This window comes from Anolis carolinensis, chromosome 3, assembly GCF_035594765.1.
Source record: "Anolis carolinensis isolate JA03-04 chromosome 3, rAnoCar3.1.pri, whole genome shotgun sequence".
Lineage (NCBI taxonomy): Eukaryota > Metazoa > Chordata > Lepidosauria > Squamata > Dactyloidae > Anolis > Anolis carolinensis.
Genome location: NC_085843.1, coordinates 170,499,667 through 170,513,214, shown reverse-complemented (window position 1 = coordinate 170,513,214; position 13,548 = coordinate 170,499,667). Strand labels below are relative to the sequence as shown.

Sequence of the window (13,548 nt, the reverse complement as noted above, 5' to 3'; positions counted from 1 at the left end):
AGACCTCGCGAGGTCTCCCAAAGTCTCCTGAGAAGAACTAGGCCTTCCTGGAGAGCTCGCTCACCGCTGAGTGAGGCCTTCCTGTTTGCCGGCGAGCAAGCTGATGTCCCCGCCGGGGGGGGGGGGGGCTTGATGGTGCCCCCAGGGACCATGCGCTCCAAGCAGGGGCGTAATTGGCCTACATGTTGGACTGGCCCTGGCTCTTGGACATGTTCATGGCACTCTCTCTAACCTGCAATGTCCTTCGAGGGAGGGACATGGGTGTCTCCTTCTCAGTGTGAACTATGGCCTGTTTGTGGAGGTTGGACTCTGTCTGTGTGAGCAGACACCTGTGCCACGTACACATTTTCACTTTTATAGGCCAAAAAACCTGAGGACCCACAGGTTGAGAACCTCTGTTCAATTTTTTTGCCATCTTTTGCTATTAAATACTCTCCCTCCCATGTGAAAATAAGACATGCAAGGTATTAAATCAATGAGAGGTGGATCCAGGATGAAACCTGATTTTTCCCGGGTGATGCCTGGCATAATGTGTTAGAGTCCAGACGGAGCATGGCAAAAGTGAGAATATACTTACCATTGAAATTGTTATGCTAATCCAATGGATTACTATTTACTGATTGGAGAAGTAAAACATTAGATGATTTGCAAGATAAGAACTGAACTTTCATAAGTGTTGTCATTATACTGATTGAGACAGAGATTGAATTCCTTGAACTGGTTCTAGAAAAAAGAGGCTTCAGACAAACTGTATTTGCACTTGTTCTGATTGTATTATTAAATCAGTAAAAAAGGATTGTATTTTAATGTTCCTGGATTGCATTCTGTATGAAATAATGCGGCTTTTAAAAAAGGCTTTCGGTACAATGCTTATCCCTTTGGGAGTTTTTTTGCTGGTTAACCATAATCTGAATGGACTTCTTCTGAAGTGGTAATGAATGCTGTTAGTATATGCCAGTGGGGGAGAAATTAGCAATTAAAAATGATTTAATAAATTTAAATATTTATTGAGGTAATGTATATTATGCAGAATAATAATATGGCGGAAAATTCAGCTGGCTTTAATATATCACCACATTAAGTTGTAACTGTGAAAAGAGTTGCATAAAATGCTTTTTATTGGTGCAATATTTGTAATAGGGTACTTTGCCATTTGTTACTTCAGATTGGGATGTCCTTTGTGAGCAATCCATGGGAACTGGAATGTGCTTCCAACAGTGGCAGATGTGGGTTCATGGATTTCCTGTTAAAATGCTTCTGTCACTTTTAAAATTCCTTTGACTTTTAGATTTTCATTTGTTTAGAGCAAAGTTGTGTAATGATTTGCCTACAGCACAGTTCTTCGTGCATTATATTATATTATCTAGCGTTTATTCTTATGACAAGGAACTGCTGGAAGAATATGATACTTAAATTTAGGAATGGATTTCAGCCACATTACCCAGATTGTAATATTAATTAGAACTTGGTTTGTTCAATGGCTGATACTTTCGTTGAATATTGTAATGCAGCTCTCAGTTGCACGAGGTGTCTAATTACACTTAGAACTGGATATTTTGAGATAATGCAGAATTAAAACACAAAGTGATTTTGTTGCATGGATTGTATTTTAAACCACACAGAGATTAATGTACAAACATGAAGACTGGGCTTGCATCTGACAAGTAAGCTTAAGTTTACAACATCTTGTGTTACCAGTTAGTCCCAAAGGTGTTACAAGATCCTTTTGCATAGCTCTCCAAATGTATTGAACTATAATTCCCAGCATGCCTTCTTATTGGTTCTGCTTGCTGAGTTGAAATTCTGCAGTATATGGAGGATACGGAACCCCAGTGGCACAGCAGGTTAAACCACTGAGTTATTGAACAAGCTGACCGAAAGGTCAGTGGTTTGAATCCAGGGAGTGGGGTGAGCTCCCGCTGTTAGCCCCAGCTTCTGCCAACCTAGCAGTTCAAAAACATGCAAATGTGAGTAGATCAATAGGTACCGCTCCGGCGGGAAGGTAACGGCGCTCCATGCAGTCATGCTGGCCACATGACCTTGAAGGTGTCTATGGACAACACCGGCTCTTCGGCTTAGAAATGGAGATGAGCACCAACCTCCATAGCTGGACCCGGCTAGACTTAATGTCAGGGGAAAACTTTATCTATGGAGGATACATGTGATTTCTCTTTTGTGATGTTCTGCAATTGTTATGTGTATGTCATAGATGGCTTCAGGTAATATTTTATGCTGTGTCGTAAATGTGTATCTAAGTATACAGTACTAGTTGTTTTTGGTAAGTGGTTTGGTAGGAGAGAGAGAAAGTTGGAGTTGACAAAGTTTATGAAGTGAATGGTGAGTGGTTAAATGTTTAAGTGAGAGCATTTGAAAACAGGGTTGACAGCTGGTAGCATTCGATTGGAGTGCAGTTGTTGTAGGGTGTGCATCTTAGATAAAATAGTTAACATTGTTTTAGTTTAAATGGATTGAGTGATTTTAGATAGGAATATCATTGTAAGCTGCATTAGGGAGGAATATATTCATTCAAGAAACCATAATGTAAAAAGAGGGATTGGATTAAAAATATGTGCTTCTGTACACAGAAAAATCCTCCTATTTTACTTCTACTTCTATGGAAAGTAAATCTTTTGACATACAAACATATTTATTTATTGGTTGTACCTGAGGTAAATATATTTTAAGGTATATAGTATCTATGCTGTCAGCAAAACAGAAGGAGAGTTTAAATCAGAGAACTGGCACCCTTTCACGCATTTATTGTGAAATGATTCTAGTTTAACTGCCACAGTGGTATCTCACTGAATCCTAAAGTTCATAGTCAGGTTAATCACTAGAGCTGAGGTTGAACTTATATAAACTTCATATTCTAGGATTGCATAGATGGGTAAAAAGACCCCAGCTCAGAGATATAAGAGACATCCAATGTCATGGAGAGTTGGGGTTAGTCCTGAGACTGGAGTGAAGTAGAATCATCACTAAGAGAATATTAAGGGGAATCTTTTGATAACAGTGTTATTTTTTGGCTATTTAGCCCGAAAAACATGGTCACACAGGCCATACAGATAAAGATAGTGCTAGGCTGTGAAGTGTCGTGGTCTGGACTGAAATCATGCTGAGTTTTGTAGGATATTAATTGTACATGACTTTCTTCATCATTGTTTGTAGTTAGTAGCATCTTAATTACCACCTATTAATTATAATTTGAGTTTTGATAATTAGCACAAAAGTTAAACAACAGGTACCCTTAGAGGTGGAAGTGAGCACTGTGCAGTTCTGGTTTATTCTGGTAGAATGAAACTGTTTTTTAAAGAAATAAACTTTAGTTGTGTTAATTGCAAATTGCCTTGTGCATTTGGGGAAAAGAGGGAAGGTATAAATTTTGATTAGCGAATCTGCTACATACTTAGAGGTGTAATAATATGAAATAATAGCTCTGTAATAGCTGTGGGAAACAAAGAAGTTCAGGGAATTTATATACTTACTGTGACTGTATCCACAAAGGATGTCATAGTTTCTGTACCCTTTTCCAGTCCCCATTCTTTTAAGCTTATTGACTTCTCAGAAATGTTCTCCCCCCTGGTTGTAATTTATATTTCTTATTTTCCCTTTCATCACACCTCATTGTTAACCTCGAAGGAGCCCCAGTAGCGCAAGTTAAACCCTTGTGCCGGCAGAACTGCTGACCAAAAGGTTGGTGGTTCGAATCCGGGGAGCGTGGAGTGAGCTCCTGTCTATCAGTTCCAGCTTCCCATGTGGGGAAATGAGAGAAGCCTCCCATAGGATAGTAAAACATCTGGGCATCCCCTGAGCAATGTCTTTGCAGATAGCCAATTCTCTTACACCAGAAGGACTTACAGTTTCTCAAGTCGCTTCTGACATGAAAAAAACCTTATAACTGTGCCTCCGGTGGCTCAGTGTGTTAAAGCACTGAGCTGCTGAACTTGCAGACCGAAAGGTCCTAGGTTCAAATACAGGGAGAGGAGTGAACGCCCGCTGTTAGCTCCAGCTTCTGCCAACCTAGCAGTTCGAAAACATGCAAATGTGAGTAGATCAATAGGTACCACTCCAGCGGGAAGGTAACAGCATTCCATGCAGTCATGCTGGCCACATGCCCTTAGAAGTGTCTACGGACAACGTCGGCTCTTCGGCTTAGAAATGGAGATGAGCACCAATCCCCAGAGTCGGACACGACTGGACTTAACATCAGGGGAAACCTTTACTTTTACTATAACTTCCAGAAAGCCTTTTTTTTCTTCCTATGCCTTCTTCGTCTTGCAGTATTTAAGTTTATTAGAAAGGGAACTTGAGTTCTGATGTAGCTTACAAAAAACCACTTATGACTAGCATTAAAACCATACTGTAGTTAAACTGCCTGTGGCCCTATGGTTAATTTCAAAAGGCAACATGGTCCATTGTGAGGTCAATTAGTATGTATTTATGATGTCTGCAAGGTTACAAATGATGTAATATTATTTGTGTGGTCAGCTACACGATGGCAAGACTGAGGCAAGCTAAGTTCTCTGCATCAGCCACCTAAATAGTCAATAGTTTATTTTGCTCCTGTTTTCCTCTGTCTGGGGAGAAATCACAAAAAGTAAGGATGATTCTCATTTCTTCTGTAATAGTTACTACAGTTGATGCAGTATCTCCAGTAGTGGTGAGTAGCTTTCATATCCAGGGCATAGCTTTTATTTCAGACTTTAAAGGAGCTGTCTGAGGTACTGAACTCTGTCCACAGACAATGAACAGAACTTTCGATAGATAATGATAATGATGGTGATACAGAATAAATTTATTATATCTTTATGATGGAGTTCATGAGCTCCAACATTGTCGGCCTATACTTAACACAGTTCCATTTAGTTTCTTTGGCAGGCATTGGAAAAACACTTAGAACATAGATATAAATGTATCACAACCCCTAGGCAACATGACTGTACACTCTCTCAAGAGTTGGATTGTGCTTCTCAGTACCACTTATCATGGAAAATAAGTGGGAAGGTGGTGTATTATACATGTCCTGCTGCATGTTTCTTGTGGGTATCTACTTGGTTGCTGTTGCACTCTAGCCTTGAGACACCATTTGACCTGGCACCAGACCAGAGTCCAGTAGTACTATCTACAGCAGTTTACTAGGAAAAGCATGTACAAAGGGAAAATAGGGCATTTTCCAAAAGAGCAGTAGAAAAGGAGCTATAAAACAGCAGTAGTCCAAATAAAAAAGAACAATAGTTCAAAAATGGCAAGGCACATGCAATCAAGGAAATCAGGATCACAGGGATAAATCCATAAGTATGACAGCAGAAACTTTTTACAAGGCAAAACTCTTTCAGCAACATAGGTAAGACAGGAGACTTGAATCATGAACTTGAGAGCTAAAACAGGAACCTGAATCTTTTGGCAATGTTGTCTGCCCTGAGGCACCAAGTAAACATCATTCAATTGAAGTTCAAGCCTGAACAAGAAGCCATGAGATCATGCCTTTGACATCTGGATTTTGAGAACTTCTCACAGAGCCTCTCTAAGTGCCTCATTAATCTATCCTTCACTCCATCCATGCGGAGACCTAATCTGATACTGTGGGAAAACTCCAGATCAGTTGAAGGCCAATTCTCATGAGAAATTGACTTCTCCCATGTTGCTAAGGAATGGACAATGGAATTTGAAACATTTTCTGTCTGCACTTCATTCTGATCTAAGGCCTGCAATTCATCCTGATCACACATAGACTCCTCAGTAGGAAACCCATCATCCCCATTATCTTCTGAGAAATCCCCAGCACCTTGCTGAGAACCCAGTGCTGGATAATATAGGTCTTTTTTATGATCCAACATGGCTGTTCTCATGTTCCTTGTGTCAAATTCCTTCTAAGTCTGAGGTTTAAATTCATGTTCTATGTTTGCTGTATTTTAATTTATTCCATGTATTTAAATATATGTATTTCAAATGATGTTTTATGAAGCATTTTAACTATGTTATACTCCACTTTGAGCCACAAGGAGACTAATAATGATAATAATAATAATAATAATAATAATAATAATAATAATAATAATAACTGGGATCTGTGCCCAATCACAGAGTCCTAGACACTTGGGAAGCATTCGACTTGTGATTTTGTGATACAAAATCCAGCATATCTATCTTGTTTGGCTGTGTCATAAAATAATATAATAATAATAGATAGTACAATCAGTGAATGCCTTCCTCTCACCACTAACATCAGGAAGAAACTAAGACCAACGGATATCTAGCTGCCCACAAAGAGGGGCTGCAAGCACGATAACAAAACCATAGTTTGTGTTGGGAGGGGAAGAGCTATTTAGTTTCCATGTCATCATCTTTAAAAAAACAGCCATTGGAGCACACTATTTTTTTTTCAGTAATTGCTTCTACTTTTTTTCCAAAAAAAGATCTTTTGTTTACCAAATTGCTAATATTTTGTTGTATCTCCACTTGAAAAACTGGGATGTAAATATTTTAAATATGTAACAATGTCAGGATATAACATATGTTTTTTTCTGGTTGCTGTGGGTGGCAGAGGTGGTGAGACAAGAAGGTAATTGTGGGATATTTTAGTGAGAATTCTTCAGGACTTCAGGAGATATCTCCAGATGTTAAATAGCTGTATCTTCCACTGTAGTCATTGCCAGAATCAACTGTCTTGTAATCAAGCTCAAGAACTCACCATGTGATTTGTTAAACCCAATTACTAATTCTAATACAGTAGACCTGTTGAATTGATTTCTTATTAGCAAAGCAATACTTATGCTTTACTCCATCTAATTTACCATTGGATGTATATAAATATATATGTATAACCAAGAGTCTTGAGGAACCTTCATAAACTTTGTTGAATTACCCCATTTATTTTGACTTACACAAGCCTAATGCACATAATAAAAGTGAAAATACGTATGTGTGTATGTCGCTGGGGTGCCCACTTCAACAGACAGGCTCCCGCTTCCACAAAAAGCTATAATCCACAGTGCTGAGGAGCCAACAAAAGCACCCCCACCAGTGATATTTCAGGTTATAGTGAGTGCCATGAACATGTAGCCCAAACCCTGCCATTGTCCTCCCCAAACACTACACCCCGCCACCCAAGGAATGCTTTCATTCATGGACAATTTCATCCTAGATTTTATGTGTTTCCTCCACCGCAAACATCCCAGTGTTTCTTACTCTCTCCATTGGTGTGGAATTTGCATGATCCTGCCCACTACCTCTCCCTTAACCCTTTCCTACGCTTTTCAACTCTGCCTGCATAACAAACAGAGCGGAACTGAGCAGCAACTAAACATAATGGAGGAGTTTGGGGATTTACTCCACATGATGGAAGTTGTAGTTCACTCTGCATCAAGTCAGAGCACCATGACCCCAATGACAATTGATCTGGGCCACATTTGGCACACAGCATCTCCATGACCAAAGAAAAATACTGCAGAGGTTTGGGGGGAATTCACCTTGATTTAACTCCATTGTCAGTACTGGGATTTATAGTTCACTTGCAATCAAAAAGCACTCTGGGCCCTACCAGTGATGGCCCTGGACCTAACTTAGCACTCAGAATCGCCATGACCAACAAAAAATGCAGAAGGGCTTTGGGGAAAATTCACTTTGATTTATAGAAATTATAGTTCACCTAGCTCCAGAGAGCGCTGTGAATGCAAACAACAATGGATCTGCACCAAATTTGGCACACATACCCAATATGCTCAAATTTGAATACTGGTGGAATTGACCTTGACATTTTTTAGCTGTAGGTACTGGGATGTATAGTTCACCTGCAATCAAAGAACACTCCGAACCACACCAATGATGGATCTGGACCTAACTTGGCAAACAGAATCCCCATGACCAATTGAACATACAGGCTGAACCACCATGGTGGGAGTTGTGATTCATCTGAACCCTGCCAATGATGCATCTAGAGCACATTTGCCCAAACTAAGTATTGATAGAGTTTCAGGCGGTTAATCTGGCATGGTGTGAGTTGTAGTACACACACAACCTTGTGCATTTTGTAAAATAAATAAAAAATGGCTTCTAATAACCTGGGCAATGCTGGGTACCCAAGCTAGTAGCAAATAAAAATAAAAGCTTGCCTGTAGTCTTCCTGATTTTACCGAATCGGACTAATGGTTACCTCACCCTAGGTAGACTGGTAGATAAATAGATACTTAGGACAATACTTTTTGATGAGACACCTTTCAGAATATTCCAGACAACATATTTACTAGCTGAAGGATTGTTCCAGAAAGATAACATTCACACCCTCTGATACATATTTTGCTGAAGTCAAGTTATACCATTCACCCTTTGGTTGACTTTTTCCTATGGACTGTCTTTTGTATTTATTTACCCCCTGTTTCTATAAATGCAGAGTATTATTCATCAAAATTGCTAAGGAAAAGTAGTGTATTGTATGGGGTGAAACTCTCCCCTTCCCGATTTTTTTTTCATAGTACAGTGTACTTCTCAGCATGCTGGATCCAAATACATTTTAGCATGTGTGCCATGCTGGTTAACGTGACTAATAACAATATAGTCTGATGTATAATTAATTCAGCATTTCACAGTATGTACATTTCTATTGGGAAGTAGAAATATGTGGGCAATGCTTGCAGATAATTAACAAGTAAAATAACAAGAAAAGTGCTGTCAGTTAGCTGTTACCCTCTGAAGCAAACAACAGTTGTTCAGAGTTAAACAGGGATGCGGTGTGGGAAATATACTTCCATTTGCAGGCAAAGCAGAGCAAAATTTTGCTTAAACAAAGAAGAACATGGAAAGGAACCCGGGAACCAAAAGAACTGGGATATTGCTTGAGGAAGGGAAAATAGAAAGGCATTATATAGAGCATGGATGTGGTGGCATCTGGATCATAAGAAAATTTGTTTAGCATTATGTCAATTAAGCTCATATAATCATATATCTCTGGCATGATAGAATAGCAAGCTTTATTGATGGCTTAAGCAAAATATTGTGCACTTTTATGATTATTTTTAGCTGTGTGGAATTGGCCATTTGGTTAGTAGTTTTGGAAATTGCCTTTCAAACTATATAGCAGTGCTTGAAAATAAGCATTTTGGCAAAGGGAAAAAAATACATTTTCTGCTCTCAGTGTTGATCTGCGATGTTGATAATTTCAACTGTTCTACTAGAAATGATGCCGCTCAAGTGATGGGAATGTGTAAGGAAGCATCATTGTCATGATTTTCTCAGCTCACTATAGATGAGTTAATGAGTAAACATCAAACATAGTTTCCATTCAGTGTTCACTGTTGGTTATGTTTTGCTAGCTATGTCTTACTTCCTCCCTCCATTCCCCAGCCATTGTCTTGATCCATTGACTGATTTGCCTTTCATACCTTACACATCACACCAACTCATCTTTTTTTCTCTGTGTCTTTGAATTGTTCTTTTCCAAATCTCTCTTGCTGAACCATTCATTCATTCATTTATAGTATTTATAATCTGACCTTCTCACCCTAAAGAGGACTCAGGGTGGATTACAATGCACATATACATGACAAACATTCAATGCCATTATCAAATATACGACATATACAGTCAGACAAATGGAGGCTATTTAACATTTTTCCAGCTTCCGGCTTTATGAGGGTATGCTCGATTCCGGCCACAGGGGGAGCTGCCGCTTCAGCAATCCACTGTGACACCGAGTCCTTTTGATGGTAGTACTTATGTTCTTTGCATGCCGTCGGCAGTTTTATGGTGTTATAAATTAAGTTAAATTAGCCTCCCTGCATTAAACAGTGCCTAGAATTTTCTACTTACAGATACATCTGCTTTCTAGCTGGTTAAGTCAACAGCAAGCTAGGCTATTAACGGTTAGGAGCTTTAAATCCAGCCTGGGCATCGAATCAATGATCTCATGGTCAGTGGTGATTTATTGCTGCTGGCTACTAACCAGCTGCGCCACAGCCCGGCCCATTGTTTCTTCACCTCTCTTCCTGTGCTTCATCCATTTTTTCCCCAAGTTGACAGTTTCTTACAGCATTTCTCTATGTCCTTTTCTTCCCACTAAACCATAGCCCACCTTTATGGCTATGTGGACTTCCATGCTGATTTCCATTTGAAGGAACAAAAAGAAAAGGCAAGGCGCCTTCTACAATTATGGACAGGTTCCATTGTTCATTGTCTTTAGCTTAAACACAATTGATAACTCCAACTATTGTAGATTCATTGTTTCAACTGCTGAATGGTAAATCAAAATGTACCCAAACCCCATTGATTCAATAGCTCAGCTCTAACTGGAGCAAGCAATTAGACCCATGTTTTCCCCAATGTTTTTATGAACCATGGTGATTATTCTCCTTCACCTGGATTGATACGTGTATATCCAGTATATTGGCTTTTCTTTTTTGCCTGTTTCTGACTGTATGATCTTGATTTTTGTTTGATTATACACGATCATACATTCCCCTTGTCTAGAAACCTCTGGCATTCTCCTTCATCTCACAGCACAGTCATTGGCACCTTGTACTAGTGTGTATTTTTCATAAATTGTTGAAAACTTCAAAAGTGACCAAACAACAACAGACAAGCTGGTGAGCTGCCATTTGAGGGCAGGATGCGACAAACAGCCTGGCTTTTCTTTCACTGTGACTTCACATAACTAGTTTCAAAGGCTTCTTCATTTCTAGCAACACTTTGATTGAATGGCCACTCCATTTGAGGACACTAATAAGAGGGATGAAATGATGTGAACATTATTTAATACAAATACTTATAGTCTGTATATGATTTAGTTATATATAAGCTGTATCTAAATTATCTATCAGCATCTCAGACAACTTTGTTTTGAAGCAATCGATCTGTTATATTTCCAGAAACTATATATTTCTTGTAGTGAATAACATAATCAGATATTGAAGCTGTAAAGGAAAATGTTTCCATTTCTGTTGTTTTCAATTACTTGAATGTGAATCAAATAATACTATTGGCAATGTAGCAGTTGTAGACTTGCAAGAGAATATTCTGAAGTGTGGCATCACTTACTTGCAATGTGAATGATGTCAGGTATCATTCACATTGATATGTGAAACCATATGATGTTAAGGTGTTAAGTCCAGACATTTTCTCTTGTTTCTAATGTTCTCAGATCAGATGGCACCTCTCTTGTGAAAATTGAAAATCCAGAGAGGCTGCGATTATCTGAGCTGAAGCTGTTTGTGGGTGACTCTTCCAATTCGTTCCAATCAAGATTGTGTATTTCTGGCTTGTAAAACATATGCAAGGTCAGTTGTTGTTTTTACTATCTGCTGAATGTGATATCATCGATATATATTCACAATTATATAAATTGGGGTTGTTGTATGTTTTCCGGGCTGTATGGCCATGTTCCAGAAGTATTCTCTCCTGAAGTTTCGCCCACATCTATGGCAGGCATCCTCAGAGGTTGTGAGGTATGGAGAAACTAAGCTTATAAGACCTAGTGTGTATAAGACCTGCAAATAATACCTAGTGTGTCTTCGGGAGCAAAAAATAATATAAGACACTCTTATTTTTGGGAAAACACAGTAGATATTAATATATGTATGTGATTAATGTATGGAGGGTCTCATCTCTATCGGTTGTTCTTTTTAAGATACTCATCTCTCCCCCTTCTTTTATAATCTTTGTTATTCATGTGTCTGATTTGTACAGCCAAGTTCCATATGATTTGTGTTTGTTTGAGGCTTCAGGATTTCTTGTTTAGACAGGCGAGTTTGAAGTAAAAGCTTTTTCTTGTTTTCAGAGGTAAAAAAGACACTGGAAAAGAGTTGTGTAGATTGCCATTGTTACTTTTTGGTATGAATTTGATTTGGGATCAGTTGAATTAATATAATATCTAACTTGGTTGCAGCTTTCTTTGCCCTGTCACAGCTCCAAAGTTAGCATAACGCCATTATTGGTAGTGAATTCTTTTCAGGACATCCAAACCAAAATTTTCCATAAACGTTTGCAATAAGAATGAGGAATAAGTATGATTATATAGTTTCAGATTGTGGTCTCCATTGAGTCTATTGTTACAGAAGTAAGAACTAATGTTTATAAAGTGGAAATAACCTCTATATGAGGAGCATTTGTAATATTAGTATTATTTGCTTAAAACTCAGATCTGGTCTAAATCACTCTACCTATATTAGATGTTAAATCTTCACCAAATCCCACGCCCCTATACTTAAAGTGTAGGAGCATGGGATTTGGTAAAGATTTAACATCTAATATAGATAGGGTGGTTTAGACCAGTGTTTCTCAAACTGTGCTCCTCCAGGTTTACTTCAGCTCCCAGAAAATCTTGTGGAGCCTCCAGTGGCCTAGGGGATAAAAGCCTCGTGACTTGAAGGTTGGGTTGCTGACCTGAAAGCTGCCAGGTTCGAATCCCACCCGGGGAGAGTGTGGATGAGCTCCCTCTATCAGCTCCAGCTCCATGTGGGGACATGAGAGAAGCCTCCCACAAGGATGGTAAAACATCAAAACATCCGGGCGTCCCCTGGGCAACGTCCTTGCAGACGGCCAATTCTCCCACTCCAGAAGCAACTCCGGTTGCTCCTGACACACACACACAAAAAAACTCCCAGAAATCCAAGCCAGATAATCAGCTGTTAGGAATCATGGGAGCTGAAGTTAAAAAAACATCTGAAGGAACACAGTTTGAGAAACTCTGGTTTGGACCAAACTAGTTTATGTAATGAAATACTTTGTTTCTGAAGTACAATGTACCAATGGTATTTTTTTTAATCTATAATAGGAGTTTGGGTCAAAAACATTCTTTGCAAACTTAAACATGCCTATACTTCAATTTGATAACATTCACAGTAACTTCTGAACAAATATTAACAGCTGGTCTGTAACATTAATAAAATCAAATTGTCAAGAGTCAGACGCCAGTTACAAAACAGAGTTTATTCTGAAGATAAGCCAAAAAATAACATAAACACAGGAAATATCCTTGAAACACTTCACTTATCAGTGTTTCGAGAGTAGATTGGACAATAGTAACTCAAAAACGAGCCACGCTAATTTCCCATGCTGGCATTCAATAAAAAACTAAATAACGCTTCAATTCAGCTTTGGAAAACAAATAGAGTTAATTGCTGGAAAATAAACAAACTAGAAAAGCAGTAAAACTGCTTCCACGGAGCAGCTAAGCCAAGAGCCTCAAAGGGATGATGAATAGCCGTCGTCAGAAGAATCCAAGGTCAGGTCAGGAGGCAGCAGAAATTCTGAAAGACAAACCAGTAGTCAGAAGCCGGGAGAAGTAGTCAGTCAGAGGGCGAAGACAGAAGCCAGGTCAAATACCAATCCAGAGTCCGAAGAGGGTGCAGTCATCCAAACCAGGTCCATGAAAAGGCACAAAGATGGTATCAGCAGATCCGAATCACAGTCCAAGTCCAGCACAGAGATCCCAATGGCGCCTCAGCAACACCTTGCCACACGCAAAGTGCAGTGGCCAAACATTCCCATTTTATTCCCCTTCCTCCTGGGTGACCAAACACTCACACCCAAACACCAGGTGTCCCAAATCTACTCAGA

General features: G+C 39.2%; 1 protein-coding gene and 1 long non-coding RNA gene across 7 annotated transcripts in view; one reads left to right on the top strand and one right to left on the bottom strand.

Moving 5' to 3' along the window:
• grid1 (glutamate ionotropic receptor delta type subunit 1) overlaps positions 1-13,548 on the top strand; it is a 1,053,635-nt gene that overhangs the window by 218,287 nt on the left and 821,800 nt on the right. The window lies entirely within an intron of this gene.
• Positions 10,276-13,548, bottom strand: part of LOC134298027 (uncharacterized) — a 43,551-nt gene continuing 40,278 nt past the window's right edge. Inside the window, exon 3 of the long non-coding RNA XR_010005001.1 lies at positions 10,276-10,710. This is a non-coding gene — a long non-coding RNA (uncharacterized LOC134298027). The remainder of the gene's footprint in view (positions 10,711-13,548) is intronic.